This window comes from Engystomops pustulosus, chromosome 8 (genome assembly GCF_040894005.1).
Source record: "Engystomops pustulosus chromosome 8, aEngPut4.maternal, whole genome shotgun sequence".
NCBI lineage: Eukaryota > Metazoa > Chordata > Amphibia > Anura > Leptodactylidae > Engystomops > Engystomops pustulosus.
Genome location: NC_092418.1, coordinates 4,359,642 through 4,372,494, shown reverse-complemented (window position 1 = coordinate 4,372,494; position 12,853 = coordinate 4,359,642). Strand labels below are relative to the sequence as shown.

Sequence of the window (12,853 nt, the reverse complement as noted above, 5' to 3'; positions counted from 1 at the left end):
CCGATATCCTGCATGTGTCGCTTCCCCGCTCAGGTCCCAGGAGTTCACCTTCTTCTTCCTGGTGCATGTAAGTACATTGTCCGTGTATAATGCGCTGTGCAGGGAGTCACTAAGATCCTGCGTCCGATATCCTGCATGTGTCGCTTCCCCGCTCAGGTCCCAGGAGTTCACCTTCTTCTTCCTGGTGCATGTAAGTACATTGTCCGTGTATAATGCGCTGTGCTGGGAGTCAATAAGATCCTGCCCCCGATATCCTGCATGTGTCGCTTCCCCGCTCAGGTCCCCGGAGTTCACCTTCTTCTTCCTGGTGCATGTAAGTGCATTGTCCGTGTATAATGCGCTGTGCGGGGAGTCACTAAGATCCTGCGCCTGATATCCTGCATGTGTCACTTCCCCTCTCAGGTCCCTGGAGTTCACCTTCTTCTTCCTGCTGCATGTAAGTGCATTGTCCGTGTATAATGCGCTGTGCAGGGAGTCACTAAGATCCTGCGCCCGATATCCTGCATGTGTCACTTCCCCGCTCAGGTCCCCGGAGTTCACCTTCTCCTTCCTGGTGCATGTAAGTGCATAGTCCGTGTATAATGCGCTGTGCGGGGAGTCACTAAGATCCTGCACCCGATATCCTGCATGTGTCGCTTCCCTGCTCAGGTCCCCGGAGTTCACCTTCTTCTTCCTGGTGCAAGTAAGTGCATTGTCTGTGTATAATGCGCTGTGCAGGGAGTCACTAAGATCCTGCACCCGATATCCTGCATGTGTCACTTCCCTGCTCAGGTCCCCGGAGTTCACCTTCTTCTTCCTGGTGCAAGTAAGTGCATTGTCTGTGTATAATGCGCTGTGCAGGGAGTCACTAAGATCCTGCACCCGATATCCTGCATGTGTCTCTTCCCCACTCAGGTACCCGGAGTTCACCTTCTTCTTCCTGGTGCATGTAAGTGCATTGTCCATGTATAATGCGCTGTGTGGGGAGTCACTAAGATCCTGCGCCCGATATCCTGCATGTGTCGCTTCCCCGCTCAGGTCCCCGGAGTTCACCTTCTTCTTCCTGGTGCATGTAAGTGCATTGTCCGTGTATAATGGGCTGTGCGGGGAGTCACTAAGATCCTGCGCCCGATATCCTGCATGTGTCGCTTCCCCCGCTCAGGTCCCCAGAGTTCACCTTCTTCTTCCTGGTGCAAGTAAGTGCATTGTCCGTGTATAATGCGCTGTGCAGGGAGTCACTAAGATCCTGCCCCCGATATCCTGCATGTGTCGCTTCCCCGCTCAGGTCCCTGGAGTTCACCTTCTTCTTCCTGTTGCAAGTAAGTGCATTGTCTGTGTATAATGCGCTGTGCAGGGAGTCACTAAGATCCTGCACCCGATATCCTGCATGTGTCACTTCCTTGCTCAGGTCCCCGGAGTTCACCTTCTTCTTCCTGGTGCATGTAAGTGCATTGTCCGTGTATAATGCGCTGTGCGGGGAGTCACTAAGATCCTGTGCCCGATATCCTGCATGTGTCACTTCCCCGCTCAGGTCCCCAGAGTTCACCTTCTTCTTCCTGGTGCATGTAAGTGCATTGTCCGTGTATAATGCGCTGTGCAGGGAGTCACTAAGATCCTGCACCCGATATCCTGCATGTGTCGCTTCCCTGCTCAGGTCCGCTGTAGGGTGACCCCCAAGGCAACTCCTCACCCCATGTGTGTAGCACCCTGGATCAGACGACTAAGGGTTAACTTGCATTAATCAGTAGTGTTCTATTAAATACATTCTGTTTCTCAGTATTGTATCTGCAGAATACCTGTAGAAAGGGTTAATGAACACTGAGAGACATTTCGTGCTGTTTCTGTTTAACTAAGAGGAGTCAGGAATTTTCCAGAGCAATAGAAGAAATTATTTAGCAGTAGAAAAACAGACTTGTTTACCAGAAAAGCCGGCAGTCTGACCTTTAGAATGACAGGTGCTGTCTGGAAAGTTGTTTACCATTTTAGAAACTTTCTGGGGACTCAATGTAAGTCTATGGGAGAATGATTTGTCATTGTTTGTGCTAAAATAGAAGTTATCTAATAAATACCAGTGACAGAAGGTAAGTCTTCCAAATATTACTATTACTATAATCTACATAAAACCTAAGTCAGCGCTGATGTAAGTACTGGGTCTATGGGGAATGTTATATAGTGCTGAATACAGCAATGGCAGAACATATGTCGAAAAATAATAAATGAATATCTTTCATTAGTGAATTATATATTCACAAAGGTGACAAATCAGCAAATCTAAGGTGGGAACCATATAAATAATAATGTGTATTTACAATTCCTATAAAGAATCTGTCAGAACTCACAAAGTGATGAGATAAGATGGGATAAGGTTTCAGGCTTCTTGCTGGAAAACCACACCCAGAGCTGCTTGTGATTGACAGCTGCATTTCTGATCTTTGGGAAAGCTGGGTGTGCCTCTCTAATTGTTTGCCTGCAGCTGCGGTTTGAGTGATGGACAGCTGAGCCAGTCAGTGCTGGGGGCGGCGTCCATTACTGCCTTATATCCTGCCCTGTATTAGGTGCTGGTTATTGCAGTCTCCTGTGTATCTGGTGCTGGTTATTGCAGTCTCCTGTGTATCTAGTGCTCTTGCATTTCTTGCTATTCTGTGTACTGACTTCTGCTTTGCCCTCTGACCATTCTATTTGCTATACGATTCTGTACCTTTGCCGCCATCTTGGTTTTGACCCGGTTTGTGTGACTTCGCTTTGTTTGACTTCGTTTGTATCTCCTAGCGTGACCCCACCTTCCTGTCTGTCTTGTGTCGGTTTCTGTTACCAGTGTGAACACTGGTCTATACCTGTATTCCGGTTACCTGTCCGCTCCACCATCCAGCAGCTGCCAGACGAGGTAAGTCTTCCCTGTCACCTTGTAGGGTCACTCAGGGACCGTCAGTTAGGTTCCTGATGGTGGGTTCGCCCTTGTCAGGGGGGTTTATCTGCTTTAGGCAGGGCCTTAGCCCGCAGGGACGTCGCAGGATGAGCTCGGCACCACCTACCTGACAGCGAGTGCCAAGCCTGGGGGTGGTTGCTGGACAGGTGCTGACAGAATCCCCATACATCACCCACAATTGGATAATAAATTGTCCAGGTATCACAGTATAATTAACAGGAATACATTTTGATTAAATATAAGGTGAGCAATAAATTTGACCGGCCTGCTCATCACAAATCGGCCCTTATAGGAAATTGAATAATATCACCGCAATGCATACCCAGGTGATGATGGGGGTATATACAGCAATGAGACTAATCCCACACTGTGTACCCAGGTGATGATGGGGGTATATACAGCAATGAGACTAATCCCACACTGTGTACCCAGGTGATGATGGGGGTATATACAGCAATGAGACTGATCCCACACTGTGTACCCAGGTGATGATGGGGGTATATACAGCAATGAGACTAATCCCACACTGTGTACCCAGGTGATGATGGGGGTATATACAGCAATGAGACTAATCCCACACTGTGTAACCAGGTGATGATGGGGGTATATACAGCAATGAGACTAATCCCACACTGTGTACCCAGGTGATGATGGGGGTATATACAGCAATGAGACTAATCCCACACTGTGTACCCAGGTGATGATGGGGGTATATACAGCAATGAGACTAATCCCACACTGTGTACCCAGGTGATGATGGGGGTATATACAGCAATGAGACTAATCCCACACTGTGTACCCAGGTGATGATGGGGGTATATACAGCAATGAGACTGATCCCACACTGTGTACCCAGGTGATGATGGGGGTATATACAGCAATGAGACTAATCCCACACTGTGTACCCAGGTGATGATGGGGGTATATACAGCAATGAGACTAATCCCACACTGTGTAACCAGGTGATGATGGGGGTATATACAGCAATGAGACTAATCCCACACTGTGTAACCAGGTGATGATGGGGGTATATACAGCAATGAGACTAATCCCACACTGTGTACCCAGGTGATGATGGGGGTATATACAGCAATGAGACTAATCCCACACTGTGTACCCAGGTGATGATGGGGGTATATACAGCAATGAGATTAATCCCACACTGTGTACCCAGGTGATGATGGGGGTATATAAAGCAATGAGACTAATCCCACACTGTGTACCCAGGTGATGATGGGGGTATATACAGCAATGAGACTAATCCCACACTGTATACCCAGGTGATGATGGGGGTATATACAGCAATGAGACTAATTCCAAACTGTGTACCCAGGTGATGATGGGGGTATATACAGCAATGAGACTAATCCCACACTGTGTACCCAGGTGATGATGGGGGTATATACAGCAATGAGACTAATCCCACACTGTGTACCCAGGTGATGATGGGGGTATATACAGCAATGAGACTAATCCCACACTGTGTACCCAGGTGATGATGGGGGTATATACAGCAATGAGATTAATCCCACACTGTGTACCCAGGTGATGATGGGGGTATATACAGCAATGAGACTAATTCCACACTGTGTACCCAGGTGATGATGGGGGTATATACAGCAATGAGACTAATCCCACACTGTGTACCTGGGGATGATGGGGGAATATACAGCAATGAGACTAATCCCACACTGTGTACCCAGGTGATGATGGGGGTATATACAGCAATGAGACTAATCCCACACTGTGTACCCAGGTGATGATGGGGGTATATACAGCAATGAGACTGATCCCACACTGTGTACCTGGGGATAATAGGGATATATTTATATACGACAGAGAAACTAATCCCATGCTCTGTACCTGGATACAGCAGACTAATCCCACACTGTGTACCTGGGGACGATGGGGGAATATACAGCAATGAGACTAATCCCACACTGTGTACCTGGGGATGATGGGGGAATATACAGCAATGAGACTAACCCCACACTGTGTACCCAGGTGATGATGGGGGTATATACAGCAATGAGACTAATCCTACACTGTGTACCCAGGGATAATAGGGATATATATATACGGCAGAGAAACTAATCCCCTGCTCTGTACCTGGATACAGCAGACTAATCCCACACTGTGTACACAGCAATTATGTGGCCATATACATCAGATAGACTACTCCTATACTGCATGTCCAGGGATGATGGGGGTTATATACATCAGATAGACTAATCCCACACCATGTACACAGGGATGATGGGGGTTATATACATCAGATAGACTAATCCCACACCGTGTACACAGGGATGATGGGGGTTATATACATCAGATAGACTAATCCCACACCGTGTACACAGGGATGATGGGGGTTATATACATCAGATAGACTAATCCTATACTGCATATACAGGGATGATGTGGACATATACAGTAGTGACACTAATCCCACACTGTGTACTCAGAGATGATGGGGGAATATACAGCAATGAGACTAATCCCACACTGCGTACCCAGAGATGATGGGGGAATATACAGCAATGAGATTAGTACAACATTGTGTACCAGGGATGATGGGGGTATGTACAGCAGAGAGACTAATCCCACACTGTGTACCCAGAGATGATGGGGGCATATACAGCAATGAGATTAGTACAACATTGTGTACCAGGGATGATGGGGGTATGTACAGCAGAGAGACTATTCCTGTATACTATACTGTATTAGCTTCCATAATGAAAAAAAACTGATATAAATAACAAGGAGTCAAAGTACAAGGAATAGATAAGAATAATGACTCCACCAGGAGGTCACATGAGTCATCTACAGGAACACGTAATAATCATCACATGACCACAAGATAATAGTGACACAAACAAGCAAAAGATAAAAGAGAGAATATCTGATAAAAGATAAGCAATAATAAATAATATATAATCTAACAACGGATAACACTAAAGAAACAAACAATATTACAATAACTCATTATATACATTCAGAATATAGAATGTACAATATAACACATAGTATAAACCTGTATAAAATACCATCACAAGTTATAATATACAATGATGAATATATCGGACGCGGTTTGTTCCTCCTTTCTGGACCTTTGCAGAAACATTTGCAGAAATGGGACAGAAATCTTCTGCTTTGTACTGAATGTAAATGACCCCAGCAGTAGATGTATCCGAGCTCTCGGACCCCCTGTGTATCCCATCAGCTTCACTCGCGGCTCAGTCATGGGGCCCCAGTCCTGCACAGAACCTGGAGGCAACTCCTATTATTAGACCCTCATCCTAAAATGTATTTCATTTCCTCCTCATCAGTGTGTGACGGCTGATAGACGATATACATGATGGAACGTCAGGGCTGAGCACATGATGCAAGGATCCCTACAGAAAGGGAGGATGTGATCCGTGTGATGGAGATGGATTAGCATGTAACCCTCCCGGTGCCATGGACCATAGTAACCACAGCATGCAGGAGGTTATGGATAGAATAAGCCCCATTGGTTAGACCTGGCAGCAAACACAGTCCCAGGATGTCCATGGCATTACCCGGCCAAGCCACCTCATGGCTAAATAATAGCAGAAGACTCAGTAACATCGATATCCACTGATAGGAGAGGCCACAGATCGGCAGAAGTGCTTTGGAGGGGACATCCTCAAGGCGGCTTCTGCCCCCCCTCCCCCCACACGTGATGCTGTCCTTTACAGATCAGATGGATGAAGCTGAGACCACGTCTTCCAGATACTTAGGTCTGGTGGTAGGTGGACAGGATCGGGGTAGAGACGTCCATCGCTCTCTCTGTGAAGATCGTCTGCAGATTGAAGGGTTTCCTCTTCTACCCCTTTCTTTCCTGACCATTATATTTGTTAATTTTTGTAGCTTTCTTTGCTTTTTAGGTGACCATAAAAATTCCAGATGTTGTGTTTGGGGTTAGGGTTATACAACTTGGTCTTGTATAGGTCCTAGATTTCTAATATGTCAGAGGGACACCTGACCCTAACAATATCAATGCTCTTCCTGGTCTCCTCCTGACCCAGGTGTCATCCCCACAATCTGATATTAATAGCCTTCCTCTATCCCTGCTCCTCCTTGTCTCCTCCAAACCCAGTTAACGACCCCACAATCTGATATTAACAGCCTTCGTCTATCCCTGCTCCTCCTGGTCTCCACCTGACCCAGGTGTCATCCCCACAATCTGATATTAATAGCCTTCTTCTATCCCTGCTCCTCCTGGTCTCCTCCTGACCCAGGTAATGACTCCACAATCTGATATTGATAGCCTTCCTCTATCCCTGCTCTTCCTGGTCTCCACCTGACCCAGGTGTCATCCCCACATTCTGATAGTGATAGCCTTCCTCTATCCCTGCCCCTCCTGGTCTTCTCCTGACCCAGAAAAAACCCCACAATCTGATATTAATAGCCTTCCTCTATCCCGGCTCCTCCTAGTCTTCTCCTGACCCATGTATCATCCCCACAATCTAATATTAATAGCCTTCCTCTTTCCCTGCTCCTCCTATCCTCCTCCTGACCCAGATAATGACCCCACAATCTAATATTAATATCCGTCCTCTATCCCTGCTCCTCCTAGTCTCCTCCTGACCCATGTATCATCCCCACAATCTGATATTAAAAGCATTCCTCTATCCCTTCTCCTCCTCGTCTCCTCCTGACCCAGGTAATGACCCCACAATCTGATTTTCAGAGCCTTCCTCTATCCCTGCTCCTCCTGGTCTCCTCCTGACCCAGGTAATGACTCCACAATCTGATATTGATAGCCTTCCTCTATCCCGGCTCTTCCTGGTCTCCACCTGACCCAGGTGTCATCCCCACATTCTGAAAGTGACAGCCTTTCTCTATACCTGCCCCTCCTGGTCTCCTCCTGACCCAGGTAAAGACCCCACAATCTGATATTAATAGCGTTCTTCTATCTTTGCTCCTCCTGGTCTCCACCTGACCCAGGTACCGACCCCACAATCTGATATTATTAGCCGTCCTCTATCCCTGCTCTTCCTGGTCTCCTCCTGACCCAGGTATCATCCCCACAATCTGATATTAATAGCATTCCTCTATCCCTGCCACTCCTGATCTCCACCTGACTCAGGTAACGACCCCACATTCTGATATTAATAGCCTTCCTCTTTCCCTTCTCCTTCAATCCTCCTCCTGACCCAGGTAATGACCCCACAATCTGATATTAATAGCCGTCCTCTATCCCTGCTCCTCCTAGTCTCCTCCTGACCCCTATATCATCCCCACAATCTGATATTAAAAGCATTCCTCTATCCCTTCTCCTCCTCGTCTCCTCCTGACCCAGGTAATGACCCCACAATCTGATTTTCAGAGCCTTCCTCTATCCCTGCTCCTCCTGGTCTCCTCCTGACCCAGGTAATGACTCCACAATCTGATATTGATAGCATTCCTCTATCCCGGCTCTTCCTGGTCTCCACCTGACCCAGGTGTCATCCCCACATTCTGAAAGTGACAGCCTTTCTCTATACCTGCCCCTCCTGGTCTCCTCCTGACCCAGGTAAAGACCCCACAATCTGATATTAATAGCGTTCTTCTATCTTTGCTCCTCCTGGTCTCCACCTGACCCAGGTAACGACCCCACAATCTGATATTATTAGCCTTCCTCTATCCCTGCTCTTCCTGGTCTCCTCCTGACCCAGGTATCATCCCCACAATCTGATATTAATAGCATTCCTCTATCCCTGCCACTCCTGATCTCCACCTGACTCAGGTAACGACCCCACATTCTGATAGTGATAGCCTTCCTCTATCCCTGACCCTCTTGGACTTTGCCTGACCCAGGTAACAACCCCACAATCTGATAGTGATAGCCTTCCTCTATCCCGGCTCCTCCTGGTCTCCTCCTTACCCAGGTAATGACCCCACAATCTGATATTGATAGCCTTCCTCTATCCCTGCTCCTCCTTGTCTCCACCTGACTCAGGTAATGACCCCACAATCTGATAGTGATAGCCTTCCTCTATCCCTGCTCCTCCTGGTCTCCTCCTGACCCAGGTAATGACCCCACAATCTGATATTGAGAGCCTTCCTCTATCCCTGCTCCTCCTGGTCTCCACCTGGCCCCGGGTAATGACTCCACAATCTGATATTAAAAGCATTCCACTTTCCCTGCTCCTCCTGGTCTCCTCCTGACCCAGGTATCATCCCCACAATCTGATATTAATAGCCTTACTCTATCCCTGCTTCTCCTAGCCTCCTCCTGAACCAGGTATCATTCCCACAATCTGATAGTGATAGCCTTCCTCTATCTCTGCTCCTCCTGGTCTCCTCCTGACCCTGGTAATGACCCCACAATCTGATATTGAAAACCTTCCTCTATCCCTGCTCCTCCTGGTCTCCTCCTGACCCAGGTAAAGACCCCACAATCTGATAATGATAGCCTTCCTCTATTCCTACTCTTCCTGGTCTCCACCTGACCCAGGTAACGACCCCACAATCTGATATTAATAGCCTTCCTTTATCCCTGCCCCTCCTGGTCTCCACCTGACTCAGATAATGACCCCACAATCTAATAGTCATAGCCTTCCTCTATCCCTGCTCATCCTGGTCTCCTCCTGACCCAGGTAATGACTCCACAATCTGATATTGATAGCCTTCCACTATTCCTGCTCCTCCTTGTCTCCACCTGACCCAGGTAATGACCCCACAATCTGATATTGAATGCCTTCTTCTATCCCTGCTCTTCCTGGTCTCCACCTGACCCAGGTAATGACCCCACAATTTAATATTGAATGCCTTCCTCTATCCCTGCTCTTCCTGGTCTCCACCTGACCCAGGTGTCATCCCCACAATCTGATAGTGATAGCCTTCCTCTATCCCTGCTCTTCCTGGTCTCCTCCTGACCCAGGTAACGGCCCCACAATCTGATATTAATAGCCGTCCTCTATCCCTGCTGCTCCTGGTCTCCTCCTGACCCAGGTGTCATCCCCACAATCTAATATTAATAGCCTTCCTCTATCGCTGCTCCTCCTGGTCTCCACCTGACCCAGGTAATGACCCCACAATCTGATATTAATAGCCTTTCTCTATTCCTGCTTCTCCTGGTCTCTTCCTGACCCAGGTAACGACCCCACAAACTGATATTAATAGTCTTCCTCTATCCCTGCCCCTTCTGGTCTCCCCCTGACTCAGGTAATGACCCCACAATCTGATAGTGATAGCCTTCCTCTATCCCTGCTCCTCCTGGTCTCCTCCTGACCCAGGTAATGACTCCACAATCTGATATTGAATGCCTTCCGCTATCCCTGCTCTTCCTGGTCTCCACCTGACCCAGGTGTCATCCCCACAATCTGATAGTTATAGCCTTCCTCTATCCCTGCTCTTCCTGGTCTCCTCCTGACCCAGGTGTCATCTCGACAATCTAATACTAATAGCATTCCTCTATCGCTGCTCCTCCTGGTCTCCTCCTGACCCAGGTAATGACCCCACAATCTGATATTGATAGCCTTCCTCTATCCCTGCCCCTTCTGGTCTCCCCCTGACTCAGGTAATGACCCCACAATCTGATAGTGATAGCCTTCCTCTATCCCTGCTCCTCCTGGTCTCCTCCTGACCCAGGTAATGACTCCACAATCTGATATTGAATGCCTTCCGCTATCCCTGCTCTTCCTGGTCTCCACCTGACCCAGGTGTCATCCCCACAATCTGATAGTTATAGCCTTCCTCTATCCCTGCTCTTCCTGGTCTCCTCCTGACCCAGGTGTCATCTCGACAATCTAATACTAATAGCATTCCTCTATCGCTGCTCCTCCTGGTCTCCTCCTGACCCAGGTAATGACCCCACAATCTGATATTAATAACCTTCCTCTATTCCTGCTCCTCTTGGTCTCCTCCTGACCCAGGTAACAACCCAACAATCTTATATTGATAGCCTTCCTCTATCCCTGCTCCTCCTGGTCTCCTCCTGACCCAGGAAATGACCCCACAATCTTATCTTGATAGCCTTCTTCTATCCCTGACCCTCTTGGTCTTTGCCTGACCCAGGTAATGACCCCACAATCTGATATTAATAGCCTTCTTCTATCCCTGCTCCTCCGGGTCTCCACCTGACCCAGGTAACATCCCCACAATCTGATAGTGATAGCCTTCCTCTATCCCGGCTCCTCCTGGTCTCCTCCTTACCCAGGTAATGACCCCACAATCTGATATTGATAGCCTTCCTCTATCCTTGCTCTTCCTGGTCTCCACCTGACCCAGGTAACGACCCCACATTCTGATAGTGATAGCCTTCCTCTATCCCTGCTCTTCCTGGTCTCCACCTGACTCAGGTAACGACGCCACAATCTGATAGTGATAGCCTTCCTCTATCCCTGCTCTTCCTGGTCTCCACCTGACCCAGGTAACAACCCCACAATCTGATATTAATAGCCTTCCTCTATCCCGGCTCCTCCTGGTCTCCACCTGACTCAGGTAACGACCCCACAATCTGATAGTGATAGCCTTCCTCTATCCCGGCTCCTCCTGGTCTCCACCTGACTCAGGTAACGACCCCACAATCTGATAGTGATAGCCTTCCTCTATCCCTGCTCTTCCTGGTCTCCACCTGACCCAGGTGTCATCCCCACATTCTGATAGTGATAGCCTTCCTCTATCCCTGCCCCTCCTGGTCTCCTCCTGACCCAGAAAAGACCCCACAATCTGATATTATTAGCATTTCTCTATCCCGGCTCCTCCTAGTCTCCTCCTGACCCATGTATCATCCCCACAATCTAATATTAATAGCCTTCCTCTTTCCCTGCTCCTTCTATCCTCCTCCTGACCCAGGTAATGACCCCACAATCTGATATTAATAGCCTTCCTCTATCCCTGCTCCTCCTAGTCTCCTCCTAGCCCATATATAATCCCCACAATCTGATATTAAAAGCATTCCTCTATATCTTCTCCTCCTCGTCTCCTCCTGACCCAGGTAATGACCCCACAATCTGATTTTCAGAGCCTTCCTCTATCCCTGCTCCTCCTGGTCTCCTCCTGACCCAGGTAATGACTCCACAATCTGATATTGATAGCATTCTTCTATCCCGGCTCTTCCTGGTCTCCAGCTGACCCAGGTGTCATCCCCACATTCTGAAAGTGACAGCCTTTCTCTATACCTGCCCCTCCTGGTCTCCTCCTGACCCAGGTAAAGAACCCACAATCTGATATTAATAGCGTTCTTCTATCTTTGCTCCTCCTGGTCTCCACCTGACCCAGGTAACGACCCCACAATCTGATATTATTAGCCTTCCTCTATCCCTGCCACTCCTGATCTCCACCTGACTCAGGTAACGACCCCACATTCTGATAGTGATAGCCTTCCTCTATCCCTGACCCTCTTGGACTTTGCCTGACCCAGGTAACAACCCCACAATCTGATAGTGATAGCCTTCCTCTATCCCGGCTCCTCCTGGTCTCCTCCTTACCCAGGTAATGACCCCACAATCTGATATTGATAGCCTTCCTCTATCCCTGCTCCTCCTGGTCTCCTCCTGACCCAGGTAATGACCCCACAATCTGATATTGAGAGCCTTCCTCTATCCCTGCTCCTCCTGGTCTCCACCTGGCCCCGGGTAATGACTCCACAATCTGATATTAAAAGCATTCCACTTTCCCTGCTCCTCCTGGTCTCCTCCTGACCCAGGTATCATCCCCACAATCTGATATTAATAGCCTTACTCTATCCCTGCTCCTCCTAGCCTCCTCCTGAACCAGGTATCATTCCCACAATCTGATAGTGATAGCCTTCCTCTATCTCTGCTCCTCCTGGTCTCCTCCTGACCCTGGTAATGACCCCACAATCTGATATTGAAAACCTTCCTCTATTCCTACTCTTCCTGGTCTCCACCTGACTCAGATAATGACCCCACAATCTAATAGTCATAGCCTTCCTCTATCCCTGCTTCTCCTGGTCTCCTCCTGGCCCAGGTAATGACT

General features: G+C 48.3%; 1 protein-coding gene across 1 annotated transcript in view; it reads left to right on the top strand.

The window, feature by feature from the left end:
* Window positions 1-2,536: 2,536 nt before the first annotated feature.
* LOC140076257 (uncharacterized) overlaps window positions 2,537-12,853 on the top strand; it is a 53,698-nt gene continuing 43,381 nt past the window's right edge. Inside the window, exon 1 of the mRNA XM_072122796.1 lies at window positions 2,537-2,863. The gene's annotated coding sequence lies outside the window, so the exon portion shown is untranslated. The remainder of the gene's footprint in view (window positions 2,864-12,853) is intronic.